General features: G+C 43.9%; 1 protein-coding gene across 12 annotated transcripts in view; it reads right to left on the bottom strand.

The window, feature by feature from the left end:
- SHISAL1 (shisa like 1) overlaps positions 1 to 16476 on the bottom strand; it is a 304717-nt gene that overhangs the window by 12265 nt on the left and 275976 nt on the right. The gene's annotated exons all lie outside the window — the stretch shown is intronic.

The following is a 16476-nucleotide window of genomic DNA, read 5'->3' as shown; positions in this document are numbered from 1 at the left end:
GAGGAAGAAGAGCTGAGATCTCCAGACACGCAGAGGCCCAGAGGAGCTATTGCTAGAGGCAAGACAGCATTTTTTTTGCCTGCTTCTTTAAGGTCTGGGGCAGGCATGTTGCTTAGGAGAGGAGATTATCGCTATGTGTAATTTAACGGCATAGACGCTATGGGTGGGTTTCATCTCACCTAACTGTAGACATCAAAATGGCTGGATGTCTTCACTTCCAGAGAGCCACCTCAGGCTCCTTTATTCTCAACAGAAAACAACGGGCACCTCCGCAGAGCTACTCTCCTCCTCCTGGGACAGGTGCCAAGTCGGGGGAGTGATGCTGCAGGGACTCCGCTTTGTCCTTACTGGCTCCAAGAGAAACTGGTGGGCAATCATGTTTGATGCCGGTGCCTGAAAGTCCCATGCCTAGCTTAGGAATGAGTAGTTCCCACTGTCCCCAAAAACCGAGTTACAAACATGTGTAACACTAGGCTGGATTTCCGTTACCACCACATTCAATCTCATAGTGCCACATGCAAATATATAATCTTCTATGTATCCAGCTCTGTGCTATTTACCATCCAGTACCACTAAGTGGAAGTTGTTCTGTAGTCTCCATGTTCTGGTTAGAAAACTTCTTCCCTCATGCTTATTCTTGAGCAAATTTAATTCATGTGTTTAAGACCTATAACATACTGAAACCTTTTGATGCAAAATAAAAAAAGCCTGTAGGTATTTCCTCATACACAGCTGCCTCTGGAAAGCAAAGCAGCTTCCTACCCTACATGTGCATGTGCAGTCCTAAAGATAGCTCTTCCCCCCCCCCCCACCCCCCATGAGCTTCCACTGGCCGAGTGGCAGGAAAGGGGCACCCCTGAGGCTCCTGACTGTGGCACCCCAAGGGATGCTGCACACTCCTGTGGACGGGGTCAGAGACCGGCACTCTTTGGAGCAGGCCTTGATTTTTTTTGCACAGTGAAATCTCTTGGTACTGCTGTAAAAGCTTTTAAAAAGAACCTGTGAACCTTTGAATATTTCTGCTTCATTGGTAAGGAATGAATGATCTGGATGTGTCTGATTTCAGCTCATCCCAACTTCCCAACAGCTTTCCAAATCTGCTCCCACAAAGGGGCTCTGACGTACCTAAGACACACAAGTGGGTCTTCATGTTTGCTGAGCTCTTCTACGGCAGTGCCAGTGTCAACCCACGCATCTGAAACCGGAGAGACCGCAATGAAAAGTACAGGAGGCTTTACCAGAGCGTGCCCTTCTGTGCAAAACTCCGGTGCACGACCTGAGAAAAAGGCCTCCTTCCAAGCCAGCTGACAAGCTGAACAGGGCCGCTACAAACTGAACGCCAGGTTTAAAAAGGAAGCAGTAAAGCTTGCCTTGTGATTTATGATGTGGCTTGCCAGGACACTGCCATACCCACCTCACGCAGCCTCCTAATGCACCCCAAAACTTTACTGGGGCTGTGTTAAAAACAAAACCACCGAAACTCTGATGTAGCAGTAGTGCCTGATTCAGAAAGAAGAGCAGTTATAGAATGTATTCTTTTATTAAGTCTAGTAACTTTAAATTTTTTTCTAATTCCTTTGCCATACAGTGACCAAGAATTTAGTAAGAAATGAAGGACGTAATTCAAAAGCATGTTCATGCAAGCTCTACTCAGTGTAGAGCAACTTCAGGAACGTGGATGGTTGATTCTAAGTGTTGTCACGGGTCTTTGCAACCTACAGCTCAGCTCAGATGCAGCTTTATCGTGCGGGACGTGGTTTGTGCCTTCAGGTTAACTGAGCTGCACAGAGGAGTTGGTAAGTGAAGGAGAAATGTGGCTGTATGTATGTGGGTATACACATACTCATATGAGTGCACATGTATGTATGTATCTATTGCTTATTTATCTGGCCTACAGTTGCTATATATAATCTCCCACATTTTATATGTAACTGTAGCTTGGTTTCTTTGAAAAATTCAAGAATGAGCCACTGAGCTGAACAAAATCAGGCCGACGTACATCAGGTGAATATCCTGCTCCTTTTGTCAGCTCTTTTTGCCCTAGCACTCTGCCACCTTGGCACCAGCAAAATTCAACCTATTAAAATGGCTGCCTAGCACGGCCTCAAGTCCAACAGAGCAGAAACCCAAACACCTTCATGGAAATGGAACTGCTGACACGTGCTGAAAGGGGGCACATGGTTGGCCAAACATTAGATTTGAGTGGTTTGGTACCATCTGCAGAGCTTCAAGGTGCTGACTTCTTTCAGGGCCCACGAAAGCCAATAAAACCGAAAGCCACTGAGACTTCAGAGGATTTATGTCAGAAGCAGGAGAAGATTTTTTTTTCTAGATTCCATTTGAAAGAAGGCGCCAAAGTTGATTTCCAAAGCAGATCAGCCTAGCATATTGCCTGAGTCTCAGCTGGATCACCCACAGCTCCTGCGAACACCAGGCAGCACGGCGGGCGCGGCAGGGACCCACGGGGCAGAGCCGTGGCCGAGGAGGGTGCCCGGTTCCCGTGCCTGCATCCAACAACCGCCCAGCAGCAAGGTGGGCGGTGGGACCCTCTGGACACTGGAACTGCTCCGCAGTCCCCACCCAGGCCCTGCCTCTCATTTGACTTACGAACTTACTCCCCTTTCTTTCTCCTGTTCCCATTTTTCTCTCCTGTGCGTTAAAAATCTTCGGTAACTTCCTCCAGGAGAGCTGAAACAAAAAAAGCAAGCGTGTGCTGCTTCTCTCAGCCTCTGGCGAGGCTGAACTTGCTATTTAGGAGGGAGGAATCTGTTTCAGCACTTGAATTTTGACCCCTGAACCTGTGGTTTAGCCTAGAATTGCATATTTACTCCCAGTTAAATCAGCTTTTTTATTTACCTCTGCACAGTACAGGAAATTCTTTTATTTCTGGAACTAAAATGTGTATTAATGGCATATGGAAAAAATTGTACTCTTGAAATAGCTGTTTCTTTTACCAAAGAGCCTTATTTTCTACTTTCACTTTTCAGTATTAAGAGGACTAGTCTTCGGAGCCAGAGCTCAAGAAAATATGCGTAGTAATTACTGTGCTGAGAGCTAGATTTCAGAGCATGATGGAACAGTCATTGTGCTTCCTGTAACTGTTCTTTCTGTATATGACTTTTTTTCCCCCCTCAACTGAATTTGTATGGCTTTTCTAGCAGTATGAAATCTAAAACTATTTATTTTAAAATCAATTTCTGATGATACTTCAAAAAAGAGCATGCAATAGCTTTTTAACATTAACAAAATTACAAACAATTGAAAAAATAGGAGCAAAGCTGTTGCAATTTAAACTGGTTACTGTTTGGCTTCCTGTTGTAGAGCCAGTGTATGTTTCTTGCACATAACCATCCCAGCAATAAATAATTTTTAACTTTAGTTAGGAGCAGAAGGGTAACACCCGCGACACCACCACTGGAAACAGCACTACATGCTGGAAAAGATGTTAGAAAGCCAATTTTACGCAGAAATGTTTTTTCCCTCTTTCCTCCCAGCCTTCCCCATGTAAAAAGCCACAGGAGAAGCTGAGGTGTGCCAAGATGCGGAAAGGGAGGAGGCCAAGGACCGGAACAATTTTAGCAGAGGGAAGGAGGCAAGAAAACAATTTCTCTTGCGTGGTTATCTGAGCTGCGTTGATGGCTTTACAAAGAAACACGCTCTGCCGCCAGTGGTGGAACGGTGACTGCTTTGTTATTCTTCAGTTGTCTCACAGCTGCATCTAGATGTTGGTCTGCTGGGGTGCAGAACACCCTTTGGCTGCAGTAGGATCTCTGTGCGTGGATCGGTGGCAGCGTACGACCCCTGCTGAGCAGCATTTCTTGCGTCGCAGAGAAAGGAGAAACAGCGCTTGCTTGGCGTCATCGGGTTGAGGTATTCTACTTGCTAGGGCTTGGTTTGAATGAGAATCTATGAAGCCTGGAAATTTTTGTTTTGAACAATTATGACTGCCAGCTGGTGGCTATTCTCTGTTTGTTCTATGTTATTCTTCATTATTTACTCATTTGTTCGCGTGTGTGCATGTTTTGTGTTATGGATCCATTGTATGTTAATTTTTTCATGACAGACAGGCTCCTTGCAGTTGCCCAGTGATTACTGCGATTTTCAGATATGCACATTAATATCAGATGAGAGGCAGAAAGAATGTAGTAACTCAGGATGAATAATTCAACAACAGCTATCCCATGCACACACTGTAACAGAGAATGCTGCTGTGCTGCGTCCACATTTCTGCGTCCACTATAATCTCACAGCACTTCCAAATAAAAAAATTGGAAGCCAGTAACTTCCACACAAAAATAATCTTCACCTCTTCGGCTCTCCTACCACAGCGGGCTTTCTGTGCCTGCAGAACACAAGAGACGAAGATTTGGCAGGTGGTGCTGAGGCTTTGCCCAGAGATTTCCACTCTTTGGTGTGGTTAAGCCATCGCCGCGCAGCCCCTCTGGCATCAGCAGCTGCACAATCAGGCGTTTATTGGACGACGTGGGGAGGAAGAAGGCCACATGTTTGTCCCCTGTGTTCCCTAATGGTAGAGGAGGAAACAATTGGAAAAAGCATTGTGTGATTTTTTGATGTGCAGCTGTTGGTCCATTTTCTGACTGTTCTGTAAGTCCAACGAGAATACGATGCTAGGAAAATGCGATGCTTGGGTCATAACAACCCCATGCAACGCTCCAGGCTTGGGAAAGAGCTTGGGAAAGCTGCCTGGCAGAAAAGGACCTTGGGGTGCTGGTCGACAGCCGGCTGAACGTAAGCCAGCAGTGTGCCCAGGTGGCCACGAAGGCCAATGGCATCCTGGCTTGGATCAGGAATGGTGTGGCCAGCAGGAGCAGGGAGGGGATCGTGCCCCTGTACTCAGCACTGGTGAGGCCGCATCTCGAGTGCTGTGTTCAGTGTTGGGCCCCTCACCACAAGAAGGACATTGAGGTGCTGGAGCGTGTCCAGAGAAGGGCAGTGAGGCTGATGAGGGGTCTGGAGAACAAGTCTGGTGAGGAGCGGCTGAGGGAGCTGGGGCTGTTTAGTCTGGAGAAGAGGAGGCTGAGGGGGCACCTCATTGCTCGCTACAACTGCCTGAAAGGAGGCTGTAGTGAGGTGGATGTTGGTCTCTTCTCTGCAGTAACTAGTGACAGGACGAGACAAACGACCTCAAGTTGCACCAGGGGAGGTTTAGACTGGATATTAGGAAAAATGTTTTCGCTGAAAGGGTTATCAAGCATTGGAACAGGCTGCCCAGGGAAGCGGTTGAGTCACCATCCCTGGAGGTGTTTGAAAGGCGTAGATGTGGTGCTGAGGGACATAGTGTAGTGGGGACTTGGCAGTCCTAGGTTTGCAGCTGCACTTGATCTTAAAGATCTTTTCCAACCTAAATGATTCTCTGATTCTGTGAAAACCGATGTTGGTGTGAGCCTTCTGGGAATGCATTCCCCAGCTAAATCAGATTTTAAAGAGTTGTCCTCCTTAGGGTCCTCAGTTTGGCCTTCTGTGCAGACCTAGCTTCCCATCCAGTGAATTGCTTGCTTATACTCCACAAGCCCCCTTGCCAGTTTTAAAATCACAAGTAATAGGTATTCTGCTGCATCTCAAGACATTTTCTTGGTGAATTGACAACTTTGAAAAGAAATGTACACTTAGGTGAGATGAATCCCACTGTCAAACTTCAGCTGGTTAAATGCTAGTGACTTGTATAAGCTCACCTTCCAGCACAATGACAACACATCAATACAGGGAAGCTTCAAAGTGATTGAATCCATCCTAAGAGAGGTGGGATGAATTAGGCCTCTGGAAACGCCTCTTTCAGTGTGCTAGCGAGGATGCCTAAATAACTAGTAGGTGCCTGACTTGTAGATGGCTGCGTTGACTGAGGTTAATCCTGCTCTTTATCGCCAGTCAAGATTTGTGTAAATTGATCTTGCCGGTATTGCATCTTTTTCTGGTTTTGTTTGCTACAGTCCTCTATTATCTGAAATCTCCTTGCCCTGAAGAATTCACACACTGGGATCAAATTGCCTTTTAATGTTCTTTTAGCCTTGAGCTTCTTAAACTTCTCACAGTTTGACAGACTTTCCAAACGTCAAATAAGCTCTGCAGCGCTTTTCTGAATGCTTTCCCATCTGCCATTACATTTTTTTCTGCACAGGCCTTAGTGAAGGTGATGTTTCCCTCTACAAGTCTCTCCGCTGCTGGTGAGATAACAGGTCCCTACTTCTAACAGGCATCTCCTCTTTATACACTCCAGAATTTCGTTAGCTTGCTTAGCCGTGATACTGTGTAGAAAACTGATGGTGGGTCGTTACCTATCGTATTAGTGGGTATTTCAGACGGTTCCAGGATGCTCTGTATCAGCGATGCCCACAACAGAACAGCAGAGAGCTGTGCCATTACCTGAGCCTCAAGTCCCTGTTTCTACTACGTAACATAAAACGCGCAATCTTCGTGTTGCGAGGCAGGAACTTTGTTGTCCAGGTTGGCGTGCGAAGTTTCAGATACCAGTGCAGAGTGCAGTCTACAAGACCTAGATTACAGCCTGTTGTATATCTGATCTTTGAAAATTTTTATAGAACTATGGGAGAGACATAGGTAGAAGCTAGACGCAATGCCAACAGTTTGTGAATCATTTAATGACCCCTTCCTCTTCTCTTTGACAGTCTACCAGAACTTTTCCAAAGCACTAGACCACATGCTGCGTGGTGGGAGGAAATCTGCTTGTGTGTTTCCGTATGGTGTCCTCATAGTATGTTAGGTAAGGTGCAAAACCAGCTAGAAGAACCAGCGTTCACACATGGTTGTGTGTAGCGCAGGCTGAACCTGGGAGTGCTGGAGCCCAAACCTACAGACTTCTCCACGCCTCGTCAGTCCCAGGATTACTGCCTCCTAGACACAAAGGAGGCACGATCCTCTGGGAGCTGCAGTATGAAACTGGGGGTGGGGGCAATTTCTTGCTCTTACAGTATCACAAAATTTACAAAATTTTACACAAATTACAATAATGGAAGTACTGTCAAATACTTGCAGTGTGGCCCTCAGTAACCAGATAAGCTTGTTGGTCTCATCCGTCAAGTGGCAGTAACAGAACTTGACTATCTCACCTAAGCACTGTGTGGGTAAACACACCACAGACTATTGAGTACTCATTTACTTCTCTAGTACATAACAACAGCGCCGAATGCAGCTATAACCAGTGGTCACGAGAACTGACTTTAAGAGAGACAGGGAAATGCCAGCCCATCCCCTAGCTAATTTTCACTAATTTTGTTTTTTAAACATTCTAGACCATGTTTGCGCTAATCTAAATGGAATAAAGGAAGAAAGAAAATAAGGCACAGAGTGTCCACACAGGTGAAATTTATTAGCGCAACCCTGGAAGATCCGGACTTATAATGGACAGATGGGGATTATTCTCGTCACTATCCTCATGCTTGACAAGCTCTTTTTCTGTTATTTCACTTGTCTCCAACTCCTCCAAAACCTGCCCATTCCACCACGCTGTGGACTTGCTTGAGGTAAGTATTTGGCATGGCTACTGGAGTGCTTCAGGTATTTTTACTTTTATTTTATGTATTCCCATAGAAAATAGAGGAAGAGTCAATCTGAGCAAGAGTCTGCAAGATGCTGAACCAAATTTATTTTTGCTTTCAATAGCGTCACAATTAGGTTGTATTTTTGACAAATCCACAAAAACGCATTCACATTTTTGTCGCCTTCCAGTTGTTCACGCAAACAGCGGGGCTCTTTTTAATTGGGAAGCCATTTTTGCTGTGAGAGGCTTCAGTGAACGGTAAAAAAAGAACAAGTCAGCCCCCAGCCCCTCATGTAAATCTCTTTAAAATATCCCACAACGCAAATCAAGCAGGCATTTTTCTAGGTGATTTTGGTTGTTAACTTCAGCAGCGTAAGAGAAGTTTGGGAGGTTCTTGGGGATCGAAAAGGGCGAGCCCCAGCTGCGGTCCAGTCACAGCTGCTTTAGAACTTTTTAGGTGACACCGTGCGGGAGCTGAGCTGCTAGCAGAAGTGATAGAAGGCGCTGGGCTCAGCAGCTCCCTGTGACTCATCACTTTTCAGAGAGGAGAAGTTGGGAATGCAAGAGAAAATAATTTGCCTCCCTTGTCTGCGTGACTGATTAAAATCTGTATCTCTAATCAATGTAGAATATAGTTAATGACTGTTTAATTAATTTACTGTAATTTTTGATGAAGCTCACTGCAATTACTTTTCCACACGCTGCTACATGATAGTGCTGATTTTCAACAGAAAGAAGCCAGCCTGTGTAGCGTGTGTCAGCTCTCAGAGCAGCATTGCTGTAATGACTGCAAGGAACTGCTCCAACACCGAATTCCGCTCGGAGATAGGATTAGCTGGTGAATACGCACAATTCCCGTAACGACACAGGGGCCTTTGTGCATAAACTACTCTATTATGCACTAGAGCACCGATCCTTCAGCAAGAAAAATTGTAGCTGGACCCTGTCCCCTTTCAGGTTTGAACCCACTGGTCACGGTCCTGCCAGGCGATCGCAGGGACTGCTGCGCCAACGCCTCTGCAGCGCGGCTTTGAACGCTTCCTGTAATCGCTATGTCTCCGCAATCGCTCCCCCTTTGAGACTCTCTGGAATCTAAGTAAAGGCTACCACGACATACAAACACCGGCAAACAGATGACCCTGTTGGGAAGTGAGGTAGCCTATTTATTTCACACATAACCACTTTTCACAGTTATTTTTACCCTCCTGTGTTTTACGATGCGCGCCCAGACTCCACCACTTATTCCTTTGATGCTGCTCTGTGGAGGCTACGTAGTGCTGGGCTGATTAAATTGGTTTCTCTGATGTTCAAAGTAATGTGTCTCACCTGTTCTGGTTTGGGACCATGTTATCACGTGACATGGGACGAACATTAACAGCATTTCTAATTGTGTTCCAGTGGCATTTGTCATATTCTTGCTATTTAATGTCTTAAACTGCTTTTATCTCTTTAGCATTTCTGATTTCCAAGAACTTTTCACTGTGGATTTCAATTCTTTTCAGAGGCATGCTTCTTCTACAGTGAACAGATTTTCCTCACGATTATGGTTGTAGATATCTGTGTATATGTATTTACGACAGTGTTGATCATGTAACTTCTCCAAAACCTTTTAAGTTCTTGAAAACTGTTTGCTGATTGACATCAGCATTCTCTCACGACTTAATGAACAGTAAAATCACTCTGTTTCTCAAATTTCAACGCCTTTTGATCTTTTTTGCTTTTGAAGATTAAACAGCTACATATTTGATATCTTCCTAGTGATGAACAGACTGACTGTGTCTAATTGCTGGCCTTTTCTTCAACGGGGCAGTGAAACACCGTTATAAAACCGAGCTCACACAAACATGTTTAATCACTTTTCTGATGAAATGCCCAATTGCTTCCTGCAGTTCTCTTTGCCATGATCTCATCAGGGAACAGTGACAATAACAGTAACGTGGCAGATCCTTGACCTCAGCTCTCATTGCAAATAATTATCTGACACTGTTGCCATTTACGGTCATGCATTCAGCATAAGCTTTTGATGACTGCCTCACTGTCTCGTATTCCACGGTATGCCATTGTTTCATAGGGAAATTGGAGCATACTCTAAAAGATCTTCTGCAACCAAAAAAAAGGACTATTTATTACACATGGCTTTTTGTGTAATAATAACTCTGAGAATGATAAATTGGTCTGTACATGCTCTTCAGCTCTACTACCTGCTTGATCTTCCTTGAGTTAGGGAGTTATCTGTTTCTTGACATTCAAAATATACATTGGGAGTTGATTTTCCAAGACGCTGAAAGCAATGGGATTTTACTTCAGAGACTCTTATATTTTTTCCTCTTCTTCATTCTCAATTCTGTTAAAAGCACCGAGTGTACACAGATAGTTGCTTTGCAGGTGTTTTTAGTAGTTCTCCGGGGCGTAGCCGTACTTAAGGTGGGCAGTATTCTGTCCCATCGTTTTTTTTCTCTTCTATTTTTCCCTTTTTTTGAAAAGTGTTTTCTTTCAGTTCAGAACTCTGAGTTGCACTAAATCTCCTACTTGGAAATCCTGTTACAACTCTGCATAAACACAGGAAGGCTTGGCTGTTTAGATAATTAACTCCAGCTGCTGAACACCTCCCCTTTTATTTCTTCTACCACTTGCAGTGTCTTTGGCTGATGCTGTTTATTCTCCCTGTCGTTTGCTTGTCCATCTGCCTTATTTAGTTTCTAGAAAACTAAAGGCAATTAGCTGAGTTTTCTCAATATAATGAAGTTTAGGTCCCTGACAGTTACAGCTTAATACAGCTGAGACTGCATAATTCAATACAAGGCATGGGAGCTACTCACTGCTTCGTACCTTTGCCTTTGCTACTCTAGACCCAGCGACTCTTCAAAGCACGTCAGAGACAACGACGCTGATTTTCAGTTACATTTGTATTCACAGATCTAAATCAGGAGTGACTGGAAGCTCCTGACTTCGCTTTTTAAATGAAAAAGTGACAGTGAAATCAGTCAGCCTGGACACCTTTGATGTGCTATTCAGAGAAATGGCCAGGCTGCGTGAAGGTCTGAGGGTGTGGAGCTCAGCTGCGGCGCTCGGCTGGGCTTGCTGAGTGGCTGGGGCTGTTTTAAAGTTTCTCTGTGATACTTCAGAGTCGAAGTGAAGAGCTTTAGAATAACCTTGCTATTTTATTTTTCAGTGCATACATAGTATGTCTAAAATGTGCATGTGCTATTACAATTACTATTGAGCATCTGGCACCTAAGAGGATGTAAGGGGTAGGAGTTTTGCAACTACTAAAGTAACTACAGAGTCTTTGAAAATTAAGTGGTTTCCGTTGTGACAGAGAGGATGGAATCAGCTGACAAAATCTGGGACGTTGCACTTACTGCTGTGGGTGATGCTATAGTGTGTGACACTACGCGGTGCAACTGTGCGCTGAATCGGAGACTTCTGATTTCACATGAATTTTGAGCTGCTATCTGCTACTTTAGCAGTGTTACTCTGGATTTGTTCTAATGTAGATGAGGTAATGATCTCGCTGCAAAAAATTCTACTCAGAAATCTATGAGAAAATTTAAATATGGAAGATGTTCAGAACTGGTTTCCAGTATGTCTGCTAGCTTTCATTTCTCAGTGTGCAGAGTTCATTTAGCAATAGTCTTCAGATAACCTTTTAAGTACTCACTTTTCTTTTAATTGCTATTTTCTGACAATTCGCTACCACATTTAAGTTAAATCACTTCAACTGTACAGTCCATTTCAAGGAAAGACTTTCCTGAAGCTGATGAATGTGACAGTCCCAACTTGATGGAAAGGCCGAGAAACATCTAAACAGGGAATATCAATCAGCCCGTATGTAACGCATCTGCAGTTAACAAGAATGTAGAGAAATAAATGTTGCAGTATGGGGTCTATAATTTACAGAGCAAAAGGAAAAGGAGAATAAGGCATGAAATGAACAATATGTATTACATATGTATCAGCAAAAGATGCAGTGTCTATCAACACACACAAAGATTGCCTCTGTTCGGACTGAGGTGGACAGAAACCTTGCATATGGGTTTAACTTCACATGCTAACAGTGAATTTCTAAATGCAAGGAAGAAAGAAAGCACTCTAGCTTACGTAGCTTCAATTTTTTAAATACAAATGCTAAAAACCAAAACTAAATCTTCCTATTTATTCGCATGATTCTAGTACTGAGGCAAGGCAACAAGACTGGGAGCACTGCAGATTTTGAGGTGTTTGGTGTTTGTGCTGTTGGTCTCCTGCCCTGGCATCAAACAGGCCAGGCAGGAGATGGGACATGGAACACAAAATGAGTTTCAGAATCTGGCTCTTCTAGGAGCAAAAAATGATTTCCTTAGCTGTGCTTTTGGTCTTAAGCGATTTCTGTTTTTACAGTTACGCAGTTTCTAGCAAACAGACAAGAATATTTAGAAGAAAACATATTCAACAATATCTGTTCTTCTAACTCAATATATTTTGAAGGGAATGGAGTGGCGTATATAATGGTAGCTGTTGCCCAACACACCTAATGTCTGTTTCCAGATAGATTCTCCAGATGATGTTAGTTCCCAGACAGTTCTTTCGTAAAAGCACTATATGAGTATTCAATTTTATTTCTTTCCATCTTTTTAAAAAGACATTGGTGTTCTGGTTTGCCATATTTAGTAGGGGCTGGAAGTAAAAACTATGCTTTGCCCTATGATGCAAAATTTCGCATCTTTACAACAGTATCATCGTATTCTGCTTACTGCAGTGATTTTGCAAACGTAAGTTTGAGATCTTTCTTATTTTCAAAGGAGGCAGATGTTGTTCACTTTGTTACTGTAAATACCTTGTATCAAGAGCAGCCTCTGCACAAAACCCTCCCGCCATCCCAGCACCTGATGTTTTTGGTGGACTACGGCCAGGTTCACGCTGCACAGCCGGCCTGTTTCGGTGCCAAGGTCTCGGGCTAGGCGAGACAGGCCAGGCTGCATCCGCAGCTCCTAGAAATCACGAAGCAGCAAACCTGCCCAATGCGGGTATTTCGCTCCAGTGATAGTCTGTATCCTGTGTCAAAATTTCGTATCAAAGGGAATTCTTTCAGGTAGCCTTTTTAGCCACCAGCAAAGCATTTATTCCCTGTGTTCTCTGCACAGTTGCTGTGGCCATGCTCAGTCACCTGCTGGTTTCTAAACTCAGCCAGTATTTTTATAGGCTATTTTCTCTCTTTGCTTATAAGTGCTTTGGTAGTCATCTGAAGAGGTGTCAAGCAGCAGGTGAATAGCAACTGGTTAAAAACTACTCTATGTGTTGTCTGAAAGACAGCCTGACTCAGAGAAATGCACAGCGAAAGCGGATTGCAACACCTAACAAGGGGCAGTAAACTGGACTTGCCTCTGTCTATCCCATTCCAACTGCAGCAAGGAAATAAGCACGGGCCGGGCTGGCACTGGTCCTGATTCCGGACAACACGCAGGTTTCCGAAACCGCGAGTCACGCCGCATAACATTCATGATCACATACAGAGCAGACATCTCTGCGTGCTGTTGTGCAGAAAGGCAGGGAACAGAGAGGCAAGCATTAGACTTCAGGACGGTATTCCCTGTGATGTGCATCCTTGATGGCGGTGGGGAGGAGTCTGACATCACCAGAGAGGTTACGTTGATCTGTTCCCCTCACCTCTGGAACACAGCACAGCCACAGAGAATCTGGAGAAGCTCTGCCAGGCTGTCCTGGCCCACGCTTCCTCTTACGTGATCTTCCTTGCTAGGCTGACCTTTTTTAGTCATTATTAATTAACAATATTCCCGTGGTTCGGAGAACAAGTGTTTCCAGTAGTCAGGATTATGATTCCTCAACTGACAATATTTCATTTTATCGCCCCTCTGGCTTGTACTGTGTTGAGCAGTAGTAATGATTTGCCTGCTGCTTGTTGCTGGTTGATCTCCAGCTGCTAAAAGCTTGCTCAGGGTGACCAGCCTGCAGATTCGTGCACGGAGCAGTGAGCGCGGAAGGGCCCAGCTACCGCCAGGCCAGCCACAACCGTTTAGGCTCATTGACTTGCAGTCAGTGACGGTGTTTGTGCTGCGGAAGGTACGTCCAGCAGGACCTTCAGACCACACAGGCCTTTGGACAGCCCTCAGATGGTTTCCATACTAAAGAAGAAATCAACATTAGTTGGGCCGCGAAATCCATACGCTACATGATGAAGCAACATGATCCTAACTCGGGCTCGATGTTTCCGAGATGAATGATTTTCCTTCCTGTCCTCGCGCAACGCTGCAAGCCCTCTGCAGAGCGGCCAGCAGCGCGTATAATGGATTCCAGACTTCTTCAGTTATAATTATGTTATGGCTATACATGGTCCTCTTTGTCTCAACTAAATAATAAAGCGATCTGCTACGACAAAATCTTTAAACATCTTGGGGATGGTTCTACCCACTGTACGCTATGCCTTGCTTGATTTTTCTCCCTGATGTATCTGTTTCAGCCATTGGTTTCATTGCCAATTCAGAGCATTTAAACTAGAACAAGACAAGAAATGATAAAAAAAAAAAAAACCTTACATTTTTTTTTTTTCCTCCAGGAAGATCCCAAACTGCTTTACAAACTAGAGGGTAATCCTGCCATCTTTCTTGGGATAGTTTCTCACACTGTCAGTTCTCTGCAGTAAGGATACCTAAGGTCCTCGGTGTTGCTGAGATTACTGATGTGCAAGCATCACTCTCCTATTATCACCATGTAGTGCCTTCTAGAACGGGCATCTTTTCTAATTGTATTAGGATGAATGCAGCACAGGAAGCTAATAACTTCAGCAACAGCTGGCACCATGAAAACTTGCAAACTGTTTTGGAAAATGATTTTAACAGTATTTTTTATGCCCTGGGATATATGCATATCTCACAGGATTAAACAATCTATTTTGTATCTTCAAAAAGCTCATCTGTAAACAGGAACTGTTCTTATGGCACGGTATCACCAATATATACACACAGAAGTGTCTCTGTGGGGTTCTAAAGAAAAATGCTTATTTTCTCTATGGAGGGGAAAGCTGGGAGAAGTTTAGGACACATACAAAACGTCAATACAAACTGAAAAGCTCATTTTCATAGACTGGCAATCTGCTGCCACCAAAGCATCTAAGAGGTTGGTGTCATCATCTAGAATAATGGAAATTCAGGTATAAAATACAAAAAGATATTAACAGAGTAGGCAATTTTAAAACCAGTGATGGAAATTACAGATCCAGTAACTCCATTGCACTTCTTCACTGATAGTACGATTACGTTTTGAGAAGACACTGCTGAGGTCATTCATCAGATACAGACTGCAGCAGAACGGGACTCTGAAACTAAGCTTAATTTCTATGATGTGGCACAATTACCATATTTTCATGTATATAACCTGCAGATTATCTAACAGAGAAATAAATAGCCAGACAACCTCCTCTTACTCCCCACTGTCTTAGCAATTGCTGTAGTACACCAGCCTGTCATTTTTGAGGGTGCTGTTTACTCAAAAACGTCTTTCACATGCTCAACTTGCCTGTGATCACCAGTGCCTGCTACCTTTCCCTTGCTATTTTTTTATGTCTCCAACTCAGACAGAGTCATCTGTGTGCTTAGTTAAGGGGTTGTGAGTTTCAAAAGGTGCAGGTTATAAGTTTGAAAATATGGCATCTCTTGTAGTGTTTTACATGCTGAAAGACAAGGGATAAGTATGGTTTTGCTACAGAAACATCCACTTATTTCTTCCCTTGAGCAATGAAAGGATTAGGGAAAAAAGAAACAGTTTTGTGGGAACTGAGGGGAGCACAGACAGACGGCTCACGGGGGAAGGGGTGAGGGTTACTGGAGTGACTTATCAATGCTCATCTCCTGCAAACACAGGAGAAGGAGCATATGGAATACGCTCACCTGATCCTAACATACATTCCCCGCTTAACGCTTCGAAAAAAGCAAAGAAACAGAACAACGAAAGTCAGTAATGAAAAGTGACCAAGAATACTTGAAGAATTATTGATCATTTTCTTCTAATTTGTAGTTGTATGGCAGACCTACCAAGTGATATAACCAGGAAATTTTTTTTTATATATATGTGTACATATATTCATGCTGTCACTACATTTTTATGTAATGGGCACACACACGTGTACTAAGCTAGAATACAATTATTGTACTACAAATGTTGGTCTTAACCTCTATGGCAGTTCTGACTGAAGACTGGGAAATCGATGTGCAAAAAAGCCGAAGGAATGAGAAGACGAAAAAAGGAGAGAAGAGGACATGAAAAGTAGAGTGCTTATAACTAAGCCCAAGCCAGTCTTTATCTTAAGCAGCGCTGTCAGGGTCTTCTGTTTGGACAAGGCCTGCTAGAAGGATCCTTCAAGTCTGATCTGCGCTGGGTACATCCAGTACCAGCGACTGTGCCAAACGACCTCCTCTTTCACTGATCCTTGCCCTTGGTCGAACTATCGCTACCTTTTCTATTACAAAAAATCTTCAACCCTATTTGCTCTAGATTTACACTTAAAATCAAAGAGCAAGTTATGAAATAAAAGGACTACTGCTGTCATCATCCCATCTGCACCACAGTGCTACCCAGAGGTTTCCGACCAAGACCAACGCTGTGGCTTTGCACGTTCTACAGCTTTAGGAACCGCTGTCATCTTTGTCACCCTGCTCGTTCTTGGATCACTTTATTTGGCCGAAACTCCGCACTCAGTTTTCTGGAACACTTCTACAGCACACTGGTGACTCTGTACCCTCTCTGCCTCCTTCCAAATGTTCTCTTGCCAAGATTAAAGTCCCTGCCTCTCTTGACACCTTACTCAGAGCATTGTTTTACTCAGCTCTCTTGCTTTGCTTCTGTTCTCTTTGGTAAAAACAATCCAAACTCATTCAATGTCGTTTTGTCCCATGGCTGTCAGTGTTTAGTTTCTTCTATCTACACCGCATGTTCTGCCTGCTCCTGAAGTACCTGGCTCCCACTTG

Source organism: Opisthocomus hoazin, chromosome 1 (assembly GCF_030867145.1).
Source record: "Opisthocomus hoazin isolate bOpiHoa1 chromosome 1, bOpiHoa1.hap1, whole genome shotgun sequence".
NCBI lineage: Eukaryota > Metazoa > Chordata > Aves > Opisthocomiformes > Opisthocomidae > Opisthocomus > Opisthocomus hoazin.
This window is presented reverse-complemented; position numbering and strand designations above follow the sequence as displayed.